Here is a 21,632-nt window from a genome sequence, read left to right as displayed (position 1 = left end):
AAAGAGACATAGTAACGACCAAGGCCCTCGTCAAACTCCCACTTGAGCTCGGTTGCGTCGCCTGCACTGGTATCATCGGCACCTGCAACTGTTTTGGTAGAATCTGTGAGTCACGAGGACTCAGCAATCTCACACCCGCGAGATCAAGAGTATTTAAGCCTATGGGTAGGATGGGGTAATGAGGTGGAGTTGCAGCAAGCACTAAGCAAATATGGTGGCTAACATACGCAAATAAGAGCGAGAAGAGAAGCAACGCAACGGTCGTGAAGCTAGAAGTGATCAAGAAGTGATCCTGAAACTACTTACGCACAACCATAACACAAGAACCGTGTTCACTTCCCGGACTCCGCCGAAAAGAGACCATCACGGCTACACACGCGGTTGATGCATTTTTATTAAGTCATGTGTCAAGTTCTCTACAACCGGACATTAGCAAATTCCCATGTGCCACATAACCGTGGGCACGGCCTTCGAAAGTTTATACCCTGCAGGGGTGTCCCAACTAAGCCCATCATAAGCTCTCACGATCAGCGAAGGATATTCCTTCTCCCGGAAAGACCCGACCAGTCTCGGAATCCCGGTTACAAGACATTTCGACAATGGTAAAACAAGACCAGCAAGACCACCCGAATGTGCCAACAAATCCCGATAGGAGCTGCACATATCTTGTTCTCAGGGCACACCGGATGAGACATCCTACGAGTAAAACTAGACCTCAAGTTTCCCTGAGGTGGCCCCGCAGTCTACTCGGTTCGGACCAACACTTAGAGAAGCACTGGCCCGGGGGGGTTAAAATAAAGATGACCCTCGGGTTGGCCGACCCAAGGGAAGGGTAATAGGTTGTTAGGCAAATGTAAAACCAAGGTTGGGCCTTGCTGGAGGAGTTTTATTCAAAGCGAACTGTCAAGGGGTCCCATAACCCCAACTGCGTAAGGAACGCAAAATCAAGGAACATAACACCGGTATGATGGAAACTAGGGTGTCAAGAGTGGAACAAAATACCAGGCATAAGGTCGAGCCTTCCACCCTTTACCAAGTATATAGATGCATTAATTAAATAAGAGATATTGTGATATCCCAAAATCATCATGTTTCAACATGGAACCAGCTTCATCTTCACCTGCAACTAGCAACGCTATAAGAGGGGGCTAAGCAAAAGCGGTAACTTAGCCAAACAACAATTTGCTAGGAAGGTGGGTTAGAGACTTGACATGGCAATATGGGAGGCATGATAAACAAGTGGTAGGTAGCGCAACATAGCGATAGAGCGAACAACTAGCAAGCAAAGATAGAAGTGATATCAAGGATAATGGTCATCTTGCCTGAAATCCCGCTAGGAAGATGAACGAGTCCATGAGGAAGACAAACGGGCGTAGTCGAACGGATCCTCACAATCGCAACGTAACCGGAACTATTGAGAAGAAGCACAACCAGAAAGAAGCAAAAAACATGGTAAACAACCATCACATAAGCATGGCATGATGCAAAATCAAGTATGATGCATGTCCGGTTTAATGAGGCATGGCATGGCAAAGTGCAACAAACAATAGTACAAGTTAAGTGGAGCTCAATATGCAACACCACATCAAATATTTAGTTCTCTCTTGTTTATGTACCCAACAATATTAGATGTTATTAAATATGGCAAGGGGTGAAGGATAACCAAACTATCTATCTAGGCATGTTTAAATGACGCCGGAAACAACAAACAACAATTCCGGAAAATCCTCGTATGCAATACTTTGTATTCAGTACTGTTCTGACCTAAAGCATATTTTAATATTGTTAAACAGGAAAATAAAGTGCACCATGTTAATCTATGCATTTTTATACCCCATTTATATATAAAGTTTATTAAATTCTGAGTTACGGTTATTTAGTTATGAATTAAAGAATTTTAACATGGCATTTAAGCAAATTTAATCAAACAGCAATTTAAACATTTTAAACATGGATGAAACATACATATTATGAAACTAGATGAAATTCTAAGCATTTTACATATATAGATCATTTTAATCCGATGCACGGTTTGTGAGTTATTAAATGCATAAAGCTTAGGGGTTTTTCTGCAATTCTGAAATTCTACGGATAATGCTAAATTCGCAGTCAGAGGGAAAAAATTTCAACGGGCCGAATTAGAGCTACAGGCCAAAACAGGACATGGGCGCTGGGGGGGTTTCTCACCATGGGCTAATGCCCGATTTGGTGGAGGCAGCAGGCCGGCGGGGCAAGCGTGCCGGCTGGATTTGGGAGGCTGCTGGCGACGCTGGGCCTGGGGGCGCGGATTTGAAGGCGCGCTGGTCAACGGGGCAGCGACCAGGCGCGGGGTCGCGGTCAACGCGTGAGGCGGGCGTTCGTCCTCCTACTCGGAGCAGAGGATGCAGGGGGCGAAGCTGGGGACTTGGCGGGCGGCGCAGGTGGTCTCCTGTGGGGCGGCGCGGCGCCCTGGAGGCGGGGACGAGGCCGAAGACACGGGGCCGCGTAGGATATGTCGGAGACGACCACGAACAGAGCAGTGCGGCGGCGGGAGCTGCAAGGCCATGGCGTGGAAGAAATTCAAACGAGAGTCAGAGAAGGAGGAACAAGATAGGCGAAGGAGAGGGACGGGCAGAGGGAGGCGGACCGGGTGGCACTCGTGCTCCGGCGAGCTGCTGCTCAGCATGGAGGTGACGGAGACTTGGGGCGGAGCAAGCGATGGAGGATGGCAACGCGAGCTATTGGGGAGACACTGTCCATGGCGGGCGTCCTGCGTTGGAAGAGACAGAGAATCATGCGTGAGAGACTGAAAGAGAAACGCGAGGAAGGAGGAAGGAGAGACGAGGGCGCGAGGCAGTTCCTTGTGGTGGCTGTTGCTGCTCCGGCCGGCAAACTCCGATGGATAAAACGTCGGCGAGGAGGAGGTTCTCGGGCGGCTGGGTTGGAGGAGATCCAGGAGAGGAGTGGCGGCTGTGACTGGCAGATCGAGGTGGGTGGATGGATCGGGGGGAGTGCACTGGTTGGGTCGCAGCGGAAATCAAGGGAGAGCGTCGCAGAGAATTTGGATCGGGAGGAGATCCCGAGGAAGAGGGGAGTTGGTCGGGTGGCGGCGGATGGGAAGGATGGATGTGACAATCCTAAAAACTAGGGCTTGACTAGTATATATAGCAGATGGATATTTTGGTAGGGGCTACCTCGTCCCTCTGGTCGTAATCGGACGGTCAAGAAATGAATAGGTAGGGAGTCGAAGTAAGAAAACGGAGATGTTTTATGGATGTTTGGGGATGATCCGGACCCAACGGTAACGATAGCCCAGTTCGGGTTCGGGGAAGTTTCGGACGTGCGCAAGGGGGGTATGAGGACTGTGTAGAGAGGGTCAAATGGTCAGACAAAAGGGAATCGAAAAACCCGGTTGGATTCGGATCGGTCAACGAAGGCAAGGGGGAATGCGGCAACTACGAACGGATGCAAGCTTTTATGAAAACATGCAGATGCAATGCGCATGATGCTACGAGATGAAATGCGAGAAACAAATAAATCACACGACAAAACCGGAAAACATGGAAGCCGTCTAGAGCGTCGGTCTTGGGGCGTCACAACACTCCTCCACTTACAAGAGATCTCATCCCGAGATCTAGGATGGCACCGAAGAGAAGCGGAAGAGGAAGAGGTAAAACAAAGTTGCTTCTTGACCAAAGAGTGAAACCACGAACCTTGAGAGGTTAAAAAATTGAAAGAAAGACTACAATGGAGATGAGCGAGATTGCAAACACTCCGTTAGCAAAGAGGAACAAAGAACGTGATGAGAACCAAGAGCTTAGGGGACAAGATAGATTTTGAAGTCACTCCGGTTAACACGAGATGAGAAAGGAAGAATTTGGGCAGCACTCCGACTGTAAATAGAAGGAATTGAACATGATCTTGACAAGATGAGAGGATACTTGATGAAATCAACAGCACACTGCCTCCGGAACTATTGAAAGAATGGCACAAGGGGTGAGAAAGATTTCAGACAGCACTCCGGTTGACAAGGGAGCCAAAACTTAATAAGGTGAGAGAACTTGAATGGATGAGACGACACACCGGTTGAATGGATAAGAAAAGGAAAGAACATGGTCTACGCAATTGGAGATGATGAGTGAAGAGAGCAACAACACAATGCCTCCGGAAGAAAGAATAGAGGATAGATCATTGGAATAACAGAATGGAGAAGAAAATGACAACTTCTACCACAATTGAATTTGAAAAGCATCCTTACAAAGAAAGGTTGAACGGAGTTGTTGGAAAAAACCAACCACGAAACGAATAAGCTTGTAGTGGGCTTATGGAAAACGTCTCAAAATTATGAGGTGAAATTCTGCCACTAACGGAAATAATAGATTGGATTGAGGTCAACAAGGAGATGACAACTCCTTTCGCCGAGAGGATAGGAGAAAAACTTGGATCATTGATAGATACCACAATAAGCAACATTCCTTAGGGAAGGCTTTAAGTGAAATCTGTACCAAGATAACTCCAAGAAAGAAATTGATGGATTTAAAATATCTCATTCTTGCTAACTTGTGAATCATGAAACACGAATCGAAATTATCAAGAATGACATAATACCACCTCAAAAGATAAGGTAGAAAGAATTGCACTTCGGAATGCAAGATGAAGAATGTTTGAACTCCTCAAGACAAAACATGTCTTGAACACCATGTTTAATTTTGAGTATAGCTTGGCGGATCTTAACTCCGAGAGAAATCTCTTGAAGAACAATTGAAGAATTAAAAGAATCCTTGATGAACCACCATGTAGAGCCTCTGTGAAGAACTCCAGCAAAAATATGAAGCATCTCGAACCGAGAATGTGATATGATGAACAAACTCCGGAAAGAAGAAATTGGATTACTTGGATGAGGCAATAATAGGAATTATGTTATGCGTATCCTTCACCAATTTAAATTGATGACAAGTAACAGATTTGGCATACTACTTATTCTCGTAGAAAGGATTGAGAGAGATATAGCGTAAACTTGAGAAGGTCTTCAACGGTCCGCCGGTAGGATTGGAAAGAACGAATGAATTGAAATGATAACCAAGGAAGAGAACTCTTGAACGAAGCACCGTAAGAATTAGAAATGAAAGTAGCAAAGGAACAATTCACCGGGAAGAATTAGAAAAACGAATAAAGATACTTGATGGAATATAAATATATGAGAACGAAGAGATCACGGGCTGACTAGGGAATACTTGAGCGGTGCACCGGTAAGATTTGGAGAACGAGATCCGAAAGCTGAGAATGAATAATTCTGAGATGATGGCTCTGGAGAATCAAACTGAAAAGACTCCTGAATTGCTCTGGATGGGTGAAAAGAATTCTCACAATCAAAACAATTATGAGGATGGCATGAAGCTAGAACCATGAATCTTCAAAAGAGCGAACAAGATTTAGAGGAAAACTCTTCTTCATACTTCAAAAGCTGAGAATGACGACGAGAAACACCACCATGAGTTGTTGAGACACTCTGGAACAATGGATAATAGAAATGATGAACCAACGATGAAAATGTTTTGAAAGCGCTCTTGGAGAAGGAATATGACTGATAAGAATTCATTCTTACGTCAAACTTTGAAAAAGAATTTGAGAATAACTCCGGGAAAATTAGAAGAGTCGGGTAAGATCCTAGGAAAAGACCTGTGGGTTAGGGCCCACTCAAAATAAACACCTTTGGACGATTACTTGAAAAGAGAGATTACACCGGTTGAATTAAATGGCTTGCATGAGATAACAAGCTCGAGATAGCTTGAACGGATTGATAATGGAGACACAAATCTCCTGAGATATCTTCGGCAGTCCAGAACAAATGAATGGTGAGAAGTGTATGATTAAGAGGTACACCGGCATGAGAAAGCTTTTGAAACGAGGAAAGGATATGATCGACAAAGCTTGAATTGGATCTACCGGAGAAGAAATAGAACGATGAATGAAGAACTTGAAGCTCCATTAGTATCTTCTTGAGAATCACCTGATAAGAACATTGAGGGAAAAGAATGGAGAGACTTCCCATCAATAAAAAGGATACTTGATTAAGAAATATGAGGCCTTGAAGAAAGATTCATGTGAAGTCGACATGTGGGAGATCAACTTGTAACACCCACGATGCGGCTATATCTCCCACGTGTCGAGGCACGACTTAGAGGCATAACCGCATGGTGGTTTTGTCGCAAGAAGGGTCATCTTCACACAATCCCATGTAATGAACAAGAATGGGATAAAGAATTGGCTTACAATCTCCACTTCACACAATACATTAATTAAACATACATCATTCAGAGTACACACATAGTCCGACTACAGAAAAATCCAAAAGAAAAGAAGATAACCCCAAATGCTAGATCCCCGATCATCCCAACTGGGCACCACTACTGATCATCTAGAAAAGAGACATAGTAACGACCAAGGCCCTCGTCGAACTCCCACTTGAGCTCGGTTGCGTCGCCTGCACTGGTATCATTGGCTCCTGCAACTGTTTTGGTAGAATCTGTGAGTCACGAGGACTCAGCAATCTCACACCCGCGAGATCAAGACTATTTAAGCTTATGGGTAGGATGGGGTAATGAGGTGGAGTTGCAGCAAGCACTAAGCAAATATGGTGGCTAACGTACGCACATAAGAGCGAGAAGAGATTCTGAAACTTTATGCAACTCAATGATTTTCACGAGAGAAGATAAAATGACTTCTTCAAAACATATGAAATATGAGTTGGAAGTTTAAAAGGATCAAATTTAAAGTCCTTTCGATTTTATTTGCAATTCGGAGTTATTTGGGTTTAATTCAATTTTTCTCCAAAAATAAAATATATGGAAATTAGGGTAACATGATTCCCTACAACAGAAAATTGGAGAGAAATAAATTTGAAATCATTTTGGTATTTTTAAAATGATTTTTATTGGATTTTATTAGAACAGTAGCACTCTTTGCTTTATTTGTGTGGATTTTATTTGACTTTACAAAAATGTTCATCTCGTAGGAAATCTTTTTCTGAAAATTTTGATATATTATATGCCTATAGTATATTTTCATTTTGGTTTATATTTGTTTTCTGTCAAAATGGTTTTGTTAAAAAGATAATAAAAAAAGTTTTCAGCCCCGCCGACCGCGCCAGGCCAGCCGGCCCCGCAAGCGGCCCAGCCAGCCCAGCCTCCAGCCCAGCGCCCGAGCGCCCGCGCCCCGCACTGCCTACCGCTCGCTCGCCCGCTCGTAGCGCCGCTCGCACGCCGCCTCGCCAGCCACCGACAGGTGGGACCCACCTGTCGGGTCCGTCCCCAACCTCGCGACTGGAGTCCGTCTCCAGCACGACTCGCCGGCCGCCGCCGTGTCCGAAAGGGACACCGTCCCCTCGCCTTGCCCCTTGCCGAAGCCACGCCTCCTATAAAGCCCCGACCCCGGTCTCTTTTTCCCTCAAACTGCAGCCGCCCTCACCTCCCCACGTCCCGCACACCCTCGCCGGAGTCCGAGCTCCGACGAGATCCGCCGCCGTTGCACTGCACTCCACCACGGCCTACGCTCGACGCCACCACCACCTTCGGAGTCCCCTCGTCGCGCCGCTTCTTCCTGACCCCTCGGCCATGCCGGAGGACCACCGAAGCAGCTGTCCCCTCGATGCCCGAGCCGCCGCGACGTCCTTCTCCGGCGATGTCGACCTCCACCACTGCGGTACCTCCCAACTCCTCCCTCATCCGTTAGATCTAGGTTAGACGGTCCGGATTAGATCTAGGTTTTGTTTTTTTATTTATTTCAAACCGGTATGTTTAGCTAATGAACGTTCGCTCGTTTAGCGTTGGCAGTGGATGTTTTCGCTATATAAGCCTCGGCAGCGAACGTTCATATATTAGATTTGTTTTTGTGGCCAGGGACCCGTTTGTAAGTATTTTAATTGTAGTATAGCCCCTGGTTTTCAAACATCCACAACTTTTTGCTCGTTTGTCCAAATCCAACGAAACCAACGCCAAATTCTTCGTTATGATCCCCTCTATCCAGTAATCCAACTCAAACATGTTTTTAAAATTTTAAAATTTGAATTAGATCAGATTTGAATTTGAATTTCGTTTGATCATAACTTGAGTTTTATAACTCCGATTTAGTTGATTCTTTTTGCAAATTAAAGCTCTTGACATAAACTTTCTGATAAGGCCAAATTCACATAATTTTGGTACTGTTAGAAATTGTTTTATCTTGCAAGAGTTATTTGCTTGGTTTTGATGTTTTCCGAATCGTCTTCTTCGATCTTTCTGATCTTTTGAGTGATTGCTTATGTATGGTTACTATTGCTTGCTCACGATAGATTGAATGGAGTGTGACGAGTAGAACTATCAAGAGTTATGAGTGCGAATCATCTTCATCAACATTGCAGGCAAGTTCACACTTTGATCATATCCCTTCCATACCCAGTTTTTATGCATTAGTTTCACCCTCAAACATTGCATGAGTAGGATTGATAACATGTGGGTATTGGGAAGTAGTTGATGAGGTAGGAACCTATTGCCCTGCATTCAAACCTTGGGAGTTACTATTACGTTATGCTTATACTGCTATGCTATGCTCGTAGACGTGGATTGGGTTTGAGAGTTTTCCATGACAGATGTGAGATTGTTAATTAATGGATCAACTTAAGGTGGCTACTTTAATTTACATCTGGGTGGATTGAGGCACCTGGAGAACCCAGTGTTGCCTGAATTTTTGGATATCCCGGAGTACCCGTGTGATCATCCTATGGACCGCCACCCAGACTCAAAGGGATCATAAGATTATTCATGCTAGAAACTTCCGTGTGCAGCCACAAGCCATTATGGGCTCTGGCATAGTTGAGTAAGTTGTGTGAGCTCTTGAAGAGGTGGACTAGCAGATGTAGGGGGATTGTAGGTGTAACGGTCTGCCCGGAGTAGAGAGTAAATGCTTCTGAAAGACTGTGTCTCGATCATCCGTTTCTCAAACATCATGTAGTGCGAGAATCAAGCGGAGGCGATCGAGTCTTGTGGGGAAAAGTGCGCAAACCTCTGCAGAGTGTACAAACTAATCATGATTAGCCGTGTCCCCGGTTATGGACATCTTGAGTATCTAGTTCTTGGATTATCATGTGAATCTCATCATCATGTTACTTTAATTAATTTTGTTGGGTTAATGATGATACTTAATTGGGATTGAGATGCTGTCAACCATCTCAATGTTTCACAACCACCATGATAGTTATATAAAATTTATTCCTTTGCAGTAGGGAAAATTTGGCTTTTCGCAAAAACATTATAACCATAGAGCTTTTCCACCAGCCATATATGCATGTAGTGATAGCCTTTGTTCATCATTTCTCTATGGTGTGAATTTTCCAGTACATTCAATGTACTGACCCTTTGTGGCTGCAACGTCTCATGTTGCAGGAATCCTATGACGAGTAAGTGATACGTTAGGGTTACGATTTCTACACTCAACTTTGCCGTTGGTGTTGATGGGAATCCACAACCTTGTTACTTCCGCTATTTGGATTGAGGTAATAGTATTTATGTTACATTATAGATGTGATTTACCTCTGTTATAAATCCTCGAGTACTGTGTGTGTCAGCATACCGATCCAGGGATGACACTTAAGCACAGATACTTGACCGTTTGAGGTCGGGTCGCTACATAGATGCATTAATTAAATAAGAGATATTGTGATATCCCAAAATCATCAAGTTCCAACATGGAACCAGCTTCATCTTCACCTACAACTAGCAACGCTATAAGAGGGGGCTGAGCAAAGGCGGTAACTTAGCCAAACAACGGTTTGCTAGGAGGGTGGGTTAGAGACTTGACATGGCAATATGGGAGGCATGATAAAGAAGTGGTAGGTAGCGCAACATAGCGATAGAGCAAACAACTAGCAAGCAAAGATAGAAGTGATATCGAGGGTAATGGTCATCTTGCCTGAAATCCCGCTAGGAAGATGAACGAGTCCATGAGGAAGACAAACGGGCGTAGTCGAACGGGTCATCACAATCACAACGTAACCGGAACTATTGAGAAGAAGCACAACTGGAAAGAAGCAAACAACATGGTAAACAACCATCACATAAGCATGGCATGATGCAAAATCAAGTATGATGCATGTCCGGTTTAATGAGGCATGGCATGGCAAAGTGTAACAAACAATACTACAAGTTAAGTGGAGCTCAATATGCAACGAGTTGCATATTGACGAAACACCACATCAAATATTTAGTTCAGTCTCGTTTATGTACCCAACAATATTAGATGTTATTAAACATGGCAAGGGGTGAAGCATAACAAAACTATCTATCTAGGCAAGTTTAAATGATGCCGGAAACAACAAATAACAATTCCGGAAAAATCCTCATATGCAATACTTTGTATTCGGTACTGTTCTGTCCTAAAGCATATTTTAATGTTGTTAAACAGGAAACTAAAGTGCACCATGTTAATCTATGCATTTTTATACCCCATTTAAATATAAAGTTTATTAAATTCTGAGTTACGGTTATTTAGTTATGAATTAAAGCATTTAACATGGCATTTAAGCAAATTTTATCAAACAGCAATTTAAACATGGATAAAACATACATATTATGAAACTAGATGAAATTCTAAGCATTTTACATATATAGATCATTTTAATCTGATGCACGCTTTGTGAGTTATTAAATGCATAAAGCTTAGGTGTTTTTTCTGCAATTCTGAAATTCTACGGATAATGCTAAATTCGCAGTCAGAGGGAAAAAACATCAACGGGCTGAATTAGAATTACAGGCCGAAACAGGACATGGGCGCTGGGGGGTTTCTCACCATGGGCTAAGGCCCGATTTGGTGGAGGCAGCAGGCCGGCTGGATTTGGGAGGCTGCTGGCGACGCAGGGCCTGGGGGCGCGGATCTGAAGGCGCGCTGGTCAACGGGGCAGCGACCAGGCGCGGGGTCGCGGTCAATGCGTGAGGCGCACGTTCGTCCTCCTACTCGAAGCAGAGGATGCAGGGGGCGAAGCAGGGGACTTGGCGGGCGGCGCAGGTGGTCTCCTGTGGGGCCGTGCGGCGCCCTGGAGGCGGGGATGAGGCCGAAGACACGGGGCCGCGTCGGATCTGTCGGAGACGACCACGAACAGAGCAGAGCGGCGGCGGGAGCTGCAAGGCCATGGCCGGGAAGAAATTTAAACGAGATTCAGAGAAGGAGGAATAAGATAGGCGAAGGAGAGGGATGGGCAGAGGGAGGCGGACCGGGTGGCACTCGTGCTCCGGCGAGCTGCCGCTCGGCATGGAGGTGACGAAGACTTGGGGCGGAGCAAGTGACAGAGGACGGCAACGCGAGTTGCTGGGGAGACGCTGTCCATGGCAGGCGTCCTGCGTTGGAAGAGACAGAGAGTCATGCGTGAGAGACCGAAAGAGAAACGCGAGTAAGGAGGAAGGAGAGACGAGGGCGCGAGGCAGTTCCGTGTGGTGGCTATTGCTGCTTCGGCCAGCAAACTCCGACGGAAAAAACGCCGGCGAGGAGGAGGTTCTCGAGCGGCTGGGTTGGAGGAGATCGAGGAGAGGAGTGGCGACTGTGGCTGGCAGATCGAGGTGGGTGGATGGATCGGGGGGAGTGCACTGGTTGGGTGGCGACGGAAATCAAGGGAGAGGCTCGGAGAGAATTTGGATCGGGAGGAGGTCCCGAGGAAGAGGGGAGTTGGTCGGGTGGCGGCGGATGGATGTGAAGAGCCTAAAAACTAGGGTTTGACTGGTATATATAGCAGATGGATTTTTGGGTAGGGGCTACCTCGTCCCTCCGGTCGTAATCGGACGGTCGAGAAATGAATAGGTAGGGAGTCCAAATAAGAAAACGGAGATGTTTTATGGATGTTTGGGGATGATCCGGACCCAACGGTAACGATAGCCCAGTTCGGGTTCGGGGAAGTTTCGGACGTGCACGATGGGGGTATGAGCACTGTGCAGAGAGGGTCAAATGGTCAGACAAAAGGGAATTGAAAAACCCGGTTGGACTCGGATCGGTAAACGAAGGCAAGGGGGAACGCGACAACTATGAACGGATGCAAGCTTTATGAAAACATGCAGATGCAATGCGCATGATGCTATGAGATGAGATGCAACAAACAAATAAATCACACGACGAAACTCAGAAAACATGGAAGGCGTCTGGAGCATCGGTCTTGGGGCGTCACATCACTCCTCCACTTACAAGAGATCTCGTCCCGAGATCTAGGATGGCACCGGAGAGAAGCGGAAGAGGAAGAGGTAAAACAAAGTTGCTTCTTGACAAAAGAGTGAAACCACGAACCTTGAGAGGTTTTAACAAATTGAAAGAAAGAATACAATGGAGATGATCGAGATTGTAAACACTCCGTTAGCAAAGAGGAACAAAGAACATGTTGAGAACCAAGAGCTTAGGGGACAAGATAGATTTTGATGCCACTCTGGTTAACACGAGATGAGAAAGGAAGAATTTAGGCAGCACTCTAACTGTAAATAGAAGGAATTGAACATGATATTGACTAGATGAGAGGATACTTGATGAAATCAACAGCACACTGCCTCCAAAACTATTGAAATAATGGCACAAGGGGTGAGAAAGATTTCAGACAGCACTCCGGTTGAGAAGGGAGGCAAAACCTGATAAGGTGAGAGAACTTGAATGGATGAAACGACACACCGGTTGAATGGATAAGCAAAGGAAAGAACATGATCTACGCAATTGGAGATGATGAGTGAAGAGAGCAACAACACAATGCCTCCGTAAGAAAGAATAGAAGATAGATCATTGGAATAATAGAATGGAGAAGAAAATGACAACTTCTACGACAATTGAATTTGAAAAGCATCCTTACAAAGAACGGTTGACCGGAGTTGTTGGAAAAAACCAACCACGAAACGAATAAGCTTGTAGTGGGCTTATGGAAAACGTCTCAAAATTATGAGGTGAAATTCTGCCACTAACGGAAACAATAGATTGGATTGAGGTCAACAAGGAGATGACAACTCCTTTCGCCGAGAGGATAGGAGAAAAAATTGGATCATTAATAGACACCACAATAAGCAACATTCCTTAGGGAAGGCTTTAAGTGAAATCTATACCAAGATAAATCCAACAAAGAAATTGATGGATTTAAAATATCTCATTCTTGCTAACTTGTGAATCATGAAACATGAATGGAAATTATCAAGAATGACATAACACCACCTCAAAAGATAAGGTAGAAAGAATTGCACTTCGGAATGCAAGATGAAGAATGCTTGAACTCCTCAAAACAAAACATGTGTTGAACACCATGTTTAATTTTGAGTATAGCTTGGCAGATCTTAACTCCGAGAGAAATCTCTTGAAGAACAATTGAAGAATGAAAAGAATCCTTGATGAACCACCATGTAGAGCCTCCATGAAGAACTCCGGTAAAAATATGAAGCATCTGGAACCAAGAATGTGATATGATGAACAAACTCCGGAAAGAAGAAATTAGATTACTTGGATGAGACAATAATAATAATTATGTTATGCGTATCCTTCACCAATTTAAATTGATGACAAGTAACGGATTTGGCATACTACTTATTCTCGTAGAAAGGATTGAGAGAGATATAGCGTAAACTTGAGAAGGTCTTCAACGGTCCGCCGGTAGGATTAAAAAGGACGAATGGATGGAAATGATAACCAAGGAAGAGAACTCTTGAACGAACCACCGTAAGAATTAGAAATGAAAGTAGCAAAGGCACAATTCACCGTGAAGAATTAGAAAAAACAAATAAAGATACTTGACGGAATATAAATATATGAGAACGAAGAGATCACAAGCTGACTAGGGAATACTTGAGCAGTGCACCGGTAAGATTTGAAGAACGAGATCCGAAAGCTGAGAATGAATAATTCCGAGATGATGGCTCTGGAGAATCAAACTGAAAAGACTCCTGAATTTCTCCGGATGGGTGAAAAGAATTCTCGCAATCAAAACAATTATGAGGATGGCACGAAGCTAGAACCATGAATCTTCAAAAGAGCGAACAAGATTTAGAGGAAAACTCTTCTTCATACTTCAAAAGCTGAGAATGACGACGAGAAACACCACCATGAATTGTTGAGACACTCCGGAACAATGGATAATAGAAATGATGAACAACCGATGAATATGTTTTGAAAGCAATCTTGGAGAAGGAATATGACTGATGAGAATTCATTCTTACGTCAAACTCTGAAAAAGAATTTGAGAATAACTCCGGGAAAATTAGAAGAGTCGGGTAAGATCCTGGGAAAAGACCTGTGGGTTAGGGCCCACTCAAAAGAAACACCTTTGGACGATTACTTGAAAAGAGAGATTACACCGGTTGAATTAAATGGCTTGCATGAGATAACAAGCTCGAGATAGCTTGAACGGATTGACAATGGAGACATGATACGTCTCCGACGTATCTATATTTTTTGATTGCTCCATGTTATATTATCTTCTGTTTTGGACATTATTGGGCTTTATTATTCACTTTTATATTATTTTTGGGACTAACCTATTAACCGGAGGCCCAGCCCAGAATTGATGTTTTTTGCCTATTTCAGAGTTTCACAGAAAAATAATATCAAACGGAGTCCAAATGGAATGAAACCTTCGGGAACGTGATTTTTGGAATGAACATGATCCAGGAAACTTGGACCCTACGTCAAGCAACCAACAGGGAAGCTACGAGGTAGGGGGCGTGCCTAACCCCCCCAGGCGCGCCCTCCACCCTCGTGGGCCCCCTGTTGCTCCAGCGACGTACTCCTTCCTCCTATATATACCTACGTACCCCCAAACGATCAGATACGGAGCCAAAAACCTAATTCCACCGCCGCAACCTTCTGTACCCACGAGATCCCATTTTGGGGCTTGTTCCGGAGCTCTGCCGGAGAGGGCATCGATCACGGAGGGCTTCTACATCAACACCATAGCCTCTCCGATGATGTGTGAGTAGTTTACCTCAGACCTTCGGGTCCATAGTTATTAGCTAGATGGCTTCTTCTCTCTTTTTGGATCTCAATACAATGTTCTCCCCCTCTCTTGTGGAGATATTCGATGTAATCTTCTTTTGCGGTGTGTTTGTTGAGACCGATGAATTGTGGGTTTATGATCAAGTTTATCTATGAACAATATTTGAATCTTCTCTGAATTCTTTTATGTATGATTGGTTATCTTTGCAAGTCCCTTCGAATTATTAGTTTGGTTTGGCCTACTAGATTGATCTTTCTTGCAATGGGAGAAGTGCTTAGCTTTGGGTTCAATCTTGCGGTGTCCTTTCCCAGTGACAGTAGGGGCAGCAAGGCACGTATTGTATTGTTGCCATCGAGAATAACAAGATGGGGTTTTTTTCATATTGCATGAATTTATCCCTCTACATCATGTCATCTTTCTTAAGGCGTTACTCTCTTCTTATGAACTTAATACTCTAGATGCATGCTGGATAGCGGTCGATGTGTGGAGTAATAGTAGTAGATGCAGGCAGGAGTCGGTCTACTTGTCTCCGACGTGATGCCTATATACATGATCATACCTAGATATTCTCATAACTATGCTCAGTTCAGTCAATTGCTCAACAGTAATTTGTTCACCCACCGTAAATACTTATGCTCTTGAGAGAAGCCACTAGTGAAACCTATGGCCCCCGGGTCTATCTTCATCATATTAATCTTCCAACATTTAGTTATTTCCGTTGCTTTTTTACTTTGCCTTTTATTTTACTTTGCATCTTTATCATAAAAATACCAAAAATATTATCCTATCATATCTATCAGATCTCACTCTCGTAAGTGACCGTGTAGGGATTGACAACCCCTTATCGCGTTGGTTGCGAGGATTTACTTGTTTTGTGTAGGTGCGAGGGACTCGCGCGTAGCCTCCTACCGGATTGATACCTTGGTTCTCAAAAACTGAGGGAAATACTTACGCTACTTTGCTGCATCACCCTTTCCTCTTCAAGGGAAAACCAACGCAGTGCTCAAGAGGTAGCAAGAAGGATTTCTGGCGCCGTTGCCAGGGAGGTCTACGCAAAAGTCAACATACCAAGTACCCATCACAAACCCTTATCTCCCGCATTACATTATTTGCCATTTGCCTCTCGTTTTCCTCTCCCCCACTTCACCCTTGCCGTTTTATTCGCCCTCTTTTTTTTTCATTAGCCTCTTTTCGCTTTCTTCTTGTTTGCTCGTGTGTTGGATTGCTTGTTTGTCACGATGGCTCAAGATAATACCAAATTATGTGACTTACCAATACCAACAATAATGATTTCCTTAGCACTCCGATTGCTCCTCTTACCGATACTGAATCTTGTGAAATCAATGTTGCTTTGTTGAATCTTGTCATGAAAGATCAATTCGCCGGCCTTCCTAGTGAAGATGCCGCTACTCATCTAAATAGCTTCGTTGATTTGTGTGATATGCAAAAGAAAAAAGATGTTGATAATGATATTGTTAAATTGAAGCTATTTCCTTTTTCGCTTAGAGATCATGTTAAAGCTTGGTTTTCGTCTTTGCCTAAAAATAGTATTGATTCTTGGAATAAGTGCAAAGATGCTTTTATCTCTAAGTATTTTGCTCCCGCTAAGATCATCTCTCTTAGAAACGATATCATGAATTTTAAGCAACTTGATCATGAACATGTTGCACAAGCTTGGTAGAGGATGAAATTAATGATACGTAATCGCCCTACTCATGGTTTGAATTTGTGGATGATTATACAAATTTTTTATGCCGGATTGAATTTTGCTTCTAGAAATCTTTTAGATTCGGCCGCGGGAGGCACTTTTATGGAAATCACTTTAGGAGAAGCTACTAAACTCCTAGATAATATTATGGTTAATTATTCTCAATGGCACACTGAAAGATCTACTAATAAAAAGTGCATGCAATAGAAGAAATTAATGTTTTGAGTGGAAAGATGGATGAACTTATGAAACTATTTGCTAGTAAGAGTGTTTCTTCTGATCCTAATGATATGCCTTTGTCTACTTTGATTGGGAATAATAATGAATCTATGGATGTGAATTTTGTTGGTAGGAATAATTTTGGTAACAACGCGTACAGAGGAAACTTTAATCCTAGGCCTTATCCTAGCAATTCCTCTAATAATTATGGTAATTCCTACAACAATTCTTATGGAAATTTTAATAATATGCCCTCTGAATTTGAGACTAGTGTTAAAGAGTTTATGAATTCACAAAAGAATTTCAATGCTTTGCTTGAAGAGAAATTGCTTAAAGTTGATGAATTGGCTAGGAACGTTGATAGAATTTCTCTTGATGTTGATTCTTTGAAACTGAGATCTATTCCTCCCAAGCATGATATCAATGAGTCTCTCAAAGCCATGAGAATTTCCATTGATGAGTGCAAAGAAAGAACCGCTAGGATGTGTGCTAAGAAAGATTGCTTTATAAGAGCGTGTTCCTCTAGTTCCTTTGAAAATAAAGAAGAAGATCTAAAAGTTATTGATGTGTCCCCTATTAAATCTTTGTTTTGCAATATGAATCTTGATAATGATGGGACTGAATATGATCCACCTTTACCAAGAAGGCGTTCTAGAAATTCGGAGTTTTTAGATCTTGATGCTAAAATTGACAAAAGTGGGATTGAAGAAATCAAAACATTAGATGTTAATAAACCCACTATTTTGGATTTCAAGGAATTTAATTATGATAATTGCTCTTTGATAGATTGTATTTCCTTGTTGCAATCCGTGCTAAATTCTCCTCATTCTTATAGTCAAAATAAAGCTTTTACCAAACATATCGTTGATGCTTTGATGCAATCTTATGAAGAAAAGCTTGAGTTGGAAGTTTCTATCCCTAGAAAAATTTATGATGAGTGGGAACCTACTATTAAAATTAAGATTAAAGATCATGAATGCTATGCTTTGTGTGATTAGGGTGCTAGTGTTTCCACGATTCCAAAGACCTTATGTGATTTGCTAGGTTTCCGTTATTTCGATGGTTGCTCTCTAAACTTGCAGATTCCACTATTAAGAAACCTATGGGAAGAATTAATGATGTTCTTATTGTTGCAAATAGGAACTATGTGCCCGTAGATTTTATTGTTCTTGATATAGATTGAATCCTTCATGTCCTATTATTCTTGGTAGACCTTTCCTTAGAACGATTGGTGCAATTATTGATATGAAGGAAGGGAATATTAGATTCCAATTTCCATTAAAGAAAGGCATGGAACACTTCCCTAGGAAGAAAATAAAACTACCATATGAATCTATCATGAGAGGCACTTATGGATTGCCTACCAAAGATGGCAATACCTAGATCTATTCTTGCTTTTATGCCTAGCTAGGGGCGTTAAATGATAGCGCTTGTTGGGAGGCAACCCAATTTTATTTTTAGTTTTTTGCTTTTTGCTTATGTTTAGGAATAAATATTATCTAGCCTCTGGTTAGATGTGTTTTTATGTTTTAATTAGTGTCTGTGCCAAGTTAAACCTATAGGATCTTCTTGGATGATAGTTATTTGATCTTGCAGAAATTTCCAGAAACTTTCTGTTCACGAAAATAATTGTTAAAAATCACCAGAACGTGATAAAATATTGATTCCAACAGCTCCTGATCAATAAACAAATTTTCTAGGTCGTCCTATTTTGGCTGATTTTTTGGAGTTCCAGAAGTTTGCGTTAGTTACAGATTACTACAGACTGTTCTGTTTTTGACAGATTCTGTTTTTCGTGTGTTGTTTGCTTATTTTGATGAATCTATGGCTAGTAAAATAGTTTATAAACCATAAAGAAGTTGGAATACAGTAGTTTTAACACAAATACAAATAAATAATGAGTTCATTACAGTACCTTGAAGTGGTCTTTTGTTTTCTTTCGCTAACGGAGCTCACGAGATTTTCTGTTAAGTTTTGTGTTGTGAAGTTTTCAAGTTTTGGGTGAAAGATTTCATGGATTATGGAACAAGGAGTGGCAAGAGCCTAAGCTTGGGGATTCCCATGGCACCCCCAAGATAATCTAAGGACACCAAAAAGCCAAAGCTTGGGGATGCCCCGGAAGGCATCCCCTCTATCGTCTACTTCCATCGGTAACTTTACTTGGAGCTATATTTTTATTCACCACATGATATGTGTTTTGCTTGGAGCGTCTTGTATGATTTGAGTCTTTGCTTTTTAGTTTACCACAATCATCCTTGCTATACACACCTTTTGAGAGAGACACAAATGATTCGGAAATTATTAGAATACTCTATGTGCTTCACTTATATCTTTTGAGTTATATAGTTTTGCTCTAGTACTTCACTTATATCTTTCAGAGCACGGTGGTGGATTTGTTTTATAGAAAATATTGATCTCTCATGCTTCACTTAGATTATTTTGAGAGTCTTAAATAGCATGGTAATTTTCTTGAATAATCCTAATATGCTAGGTATTCAAGATTAGTAAAAACTTTCTTATGAGTGTGTTGAATACTAAGAAAAGTTTGATGCTTGATAATTGTTTTGAGATATAAAGATGGTGATATTAGAGTCATGCTAGTTGAGTAGTTGTGAATTTGAGAAATACTTGTATTAAAGTTTATGATTCCCGTAGCATGCACGTATGGTGAACCGTTATGTGATGAAGTCGGAGCATAATTTATTTATTGATTGTCTTCCTTATGAGTGGCGGTCGGGGACGAGCGATGGTCTTTTCCTACCAATCTATCCCCCTAGGAGCATGCGCGTAATACTTTGCTTTGATAACTTGTAGATTTTTGCAATAAGTATATGAGTTCTTTATGACTAATGTTGAGTCCATGGATTATACGCACTTTCTTCCTTCCACCATTGCTAGCCTCTCTAATACCGCACACTTTTTGCCAGTATCATACACCCACCATATACCTTCCTCAAAACAGCCACCATACCTACCTATTATGGCATTTCCATAGCCATTCCGAGATATATTGCCATGCAACTTACCACCGTTCCGATTATTATGACACGCTCCATCATTGTCATATTGCTTTGCATGATCATGTAGTTGACATCGTATTTGTGGCAAAGCCACCGTTCATAATTCTTTCATACATGTCACTCTTGTTTCATTGCATATCCCGGTACACCGCCGGAGGCATTCACATAGAGTCATATTTTGTTCTAAGTATTGAGTTGTAATTCATGAGTTGTAAGTAAATAAAAGTGTGATGATCATCATTTTTAGAGCATTGTCCCAAGTGAGGAAAGGATGATGGAGACTATGATTCCCCCACAAGTCGGGATGAGACTCCGGACGAAAAAAGAGGCCATAAAAAAAGGAAAAGGCCCAAATAAAAAAATGAGAGAAAAATAGAGAAGGGACAATGTTACTATCCTTTTACCACACTTCTGCTTCAAAGTAGCACCATGATCTTCATGATAGAGAGTCTCCCATTTTATCACTTTCATATACTAGTGGGAATTTTTCATTATAGAACTTGGATTATATATTCCAATGACGGGCTTCCTCAAAATGCCATAGGTCTTCGTGAGCAAGCGAGTTGGATGCACACCCACTTAGTTTCTTTTGTTGAGCTTTCATATACTTATAGCTCTAGTGCATCCGTTGCATGGCAATCCCTACTCACTCACATTGATATCTATTGATGGGCATCTCCATAGCCCATTGATACGCCTAGTTGATGTGACACTATCTTCTCCTTTTTGTCTTCTCCACAACCACCATTCTATTCCACATATAATGCTATGTCCATGGCTCACGCTTATGTATTGCGTGAAGATTGAAAAAGTTTGAGAACACCAAAAGTATGAAACAATTGCTTGGCTTGTCATTGGGGTTGTGCATGATTTAAATACTTTGTGTGGTGAAGATAGAGCATAGCCAGACTATATGATTTTGTAGGGATAACTTTCTTTGGCCATGTTATTTTGAGAATACATAATTGCTTAGTTAGTATGCTTGAAGTATTATTATTTTTATGTCAATATTAAACTTTTGTCTTGAATCTTTCGGATCTGAATATTCATACCATAATTAAGAAGAATTACATTGAAATTATGCCTAGTAGCATTCCACATCAAAAATTCTGTTTTTATGATTTACCTAATCGAGGACGAGTAGGAATTAAGCTTGGGAATGCTTGATACGTCTCCAACGTATCTATAATTTTTGATTGCTCCATGCTATATTATCTTCCGTTTTGGACATTATTGGGCTTTATTATTCACTTTTATATTATTTTTGGGACTAACCTATTAACCGGAGGCCCAGCCCAGAATCGCTGTTTTGTGCCTATTTCAGAGTTTCGCAGAAAAAGAATATCAAGCGGAGTCCAAATGGAATGAAACCTTCGGGAACGTGATTTTTGGAATGAACATGATCCAGGAGACTTCGACCCTACGTCAAGCAACCAACAAGGAAGCCACGAGGTAGGGGGCGCGCCTACCCCCCAGATGCGCCCTCCACCCTCGTGGGCCCCCTGTTGCTCCACCGACGTACTACTTCCTCCTATATATGCCTACGTACCCCCAAACGATTAGATACGGAGCCAAAAACCTAATTCCACCGCCGCAACCTTCTGTACCCATGAGATTCCGTCTTGGGGCCTGTTCCGGAGCTCCACCGGAGGGGGCATCGATCAGCGGAGGGCTTCTACATCAACACCATAGCCTCTCCGATGATGTGTGAGTAGTTTACCTCAGACCTTCGGGT

The sequence above is a fragment of the Triticum aestivum genome, chromosome 4D, assembly GCF_018294505.1.
Source record: "Triticum aestivum cultivar Chinese Spring chromosome 4D, IWGSC CS RefSeq v2.1, whole genome shotgun sequence".
NCBI lineage: Eukaryota > Viridiplantae > Streptophyta > Magnoliopsida > Poales > Poaceae > Triticum > Triticum aestivum.
The sequence above is the reverse complement of the archived record's forward strand: the minus strand, read 5'-3'. Positions refer to the sequence as shown.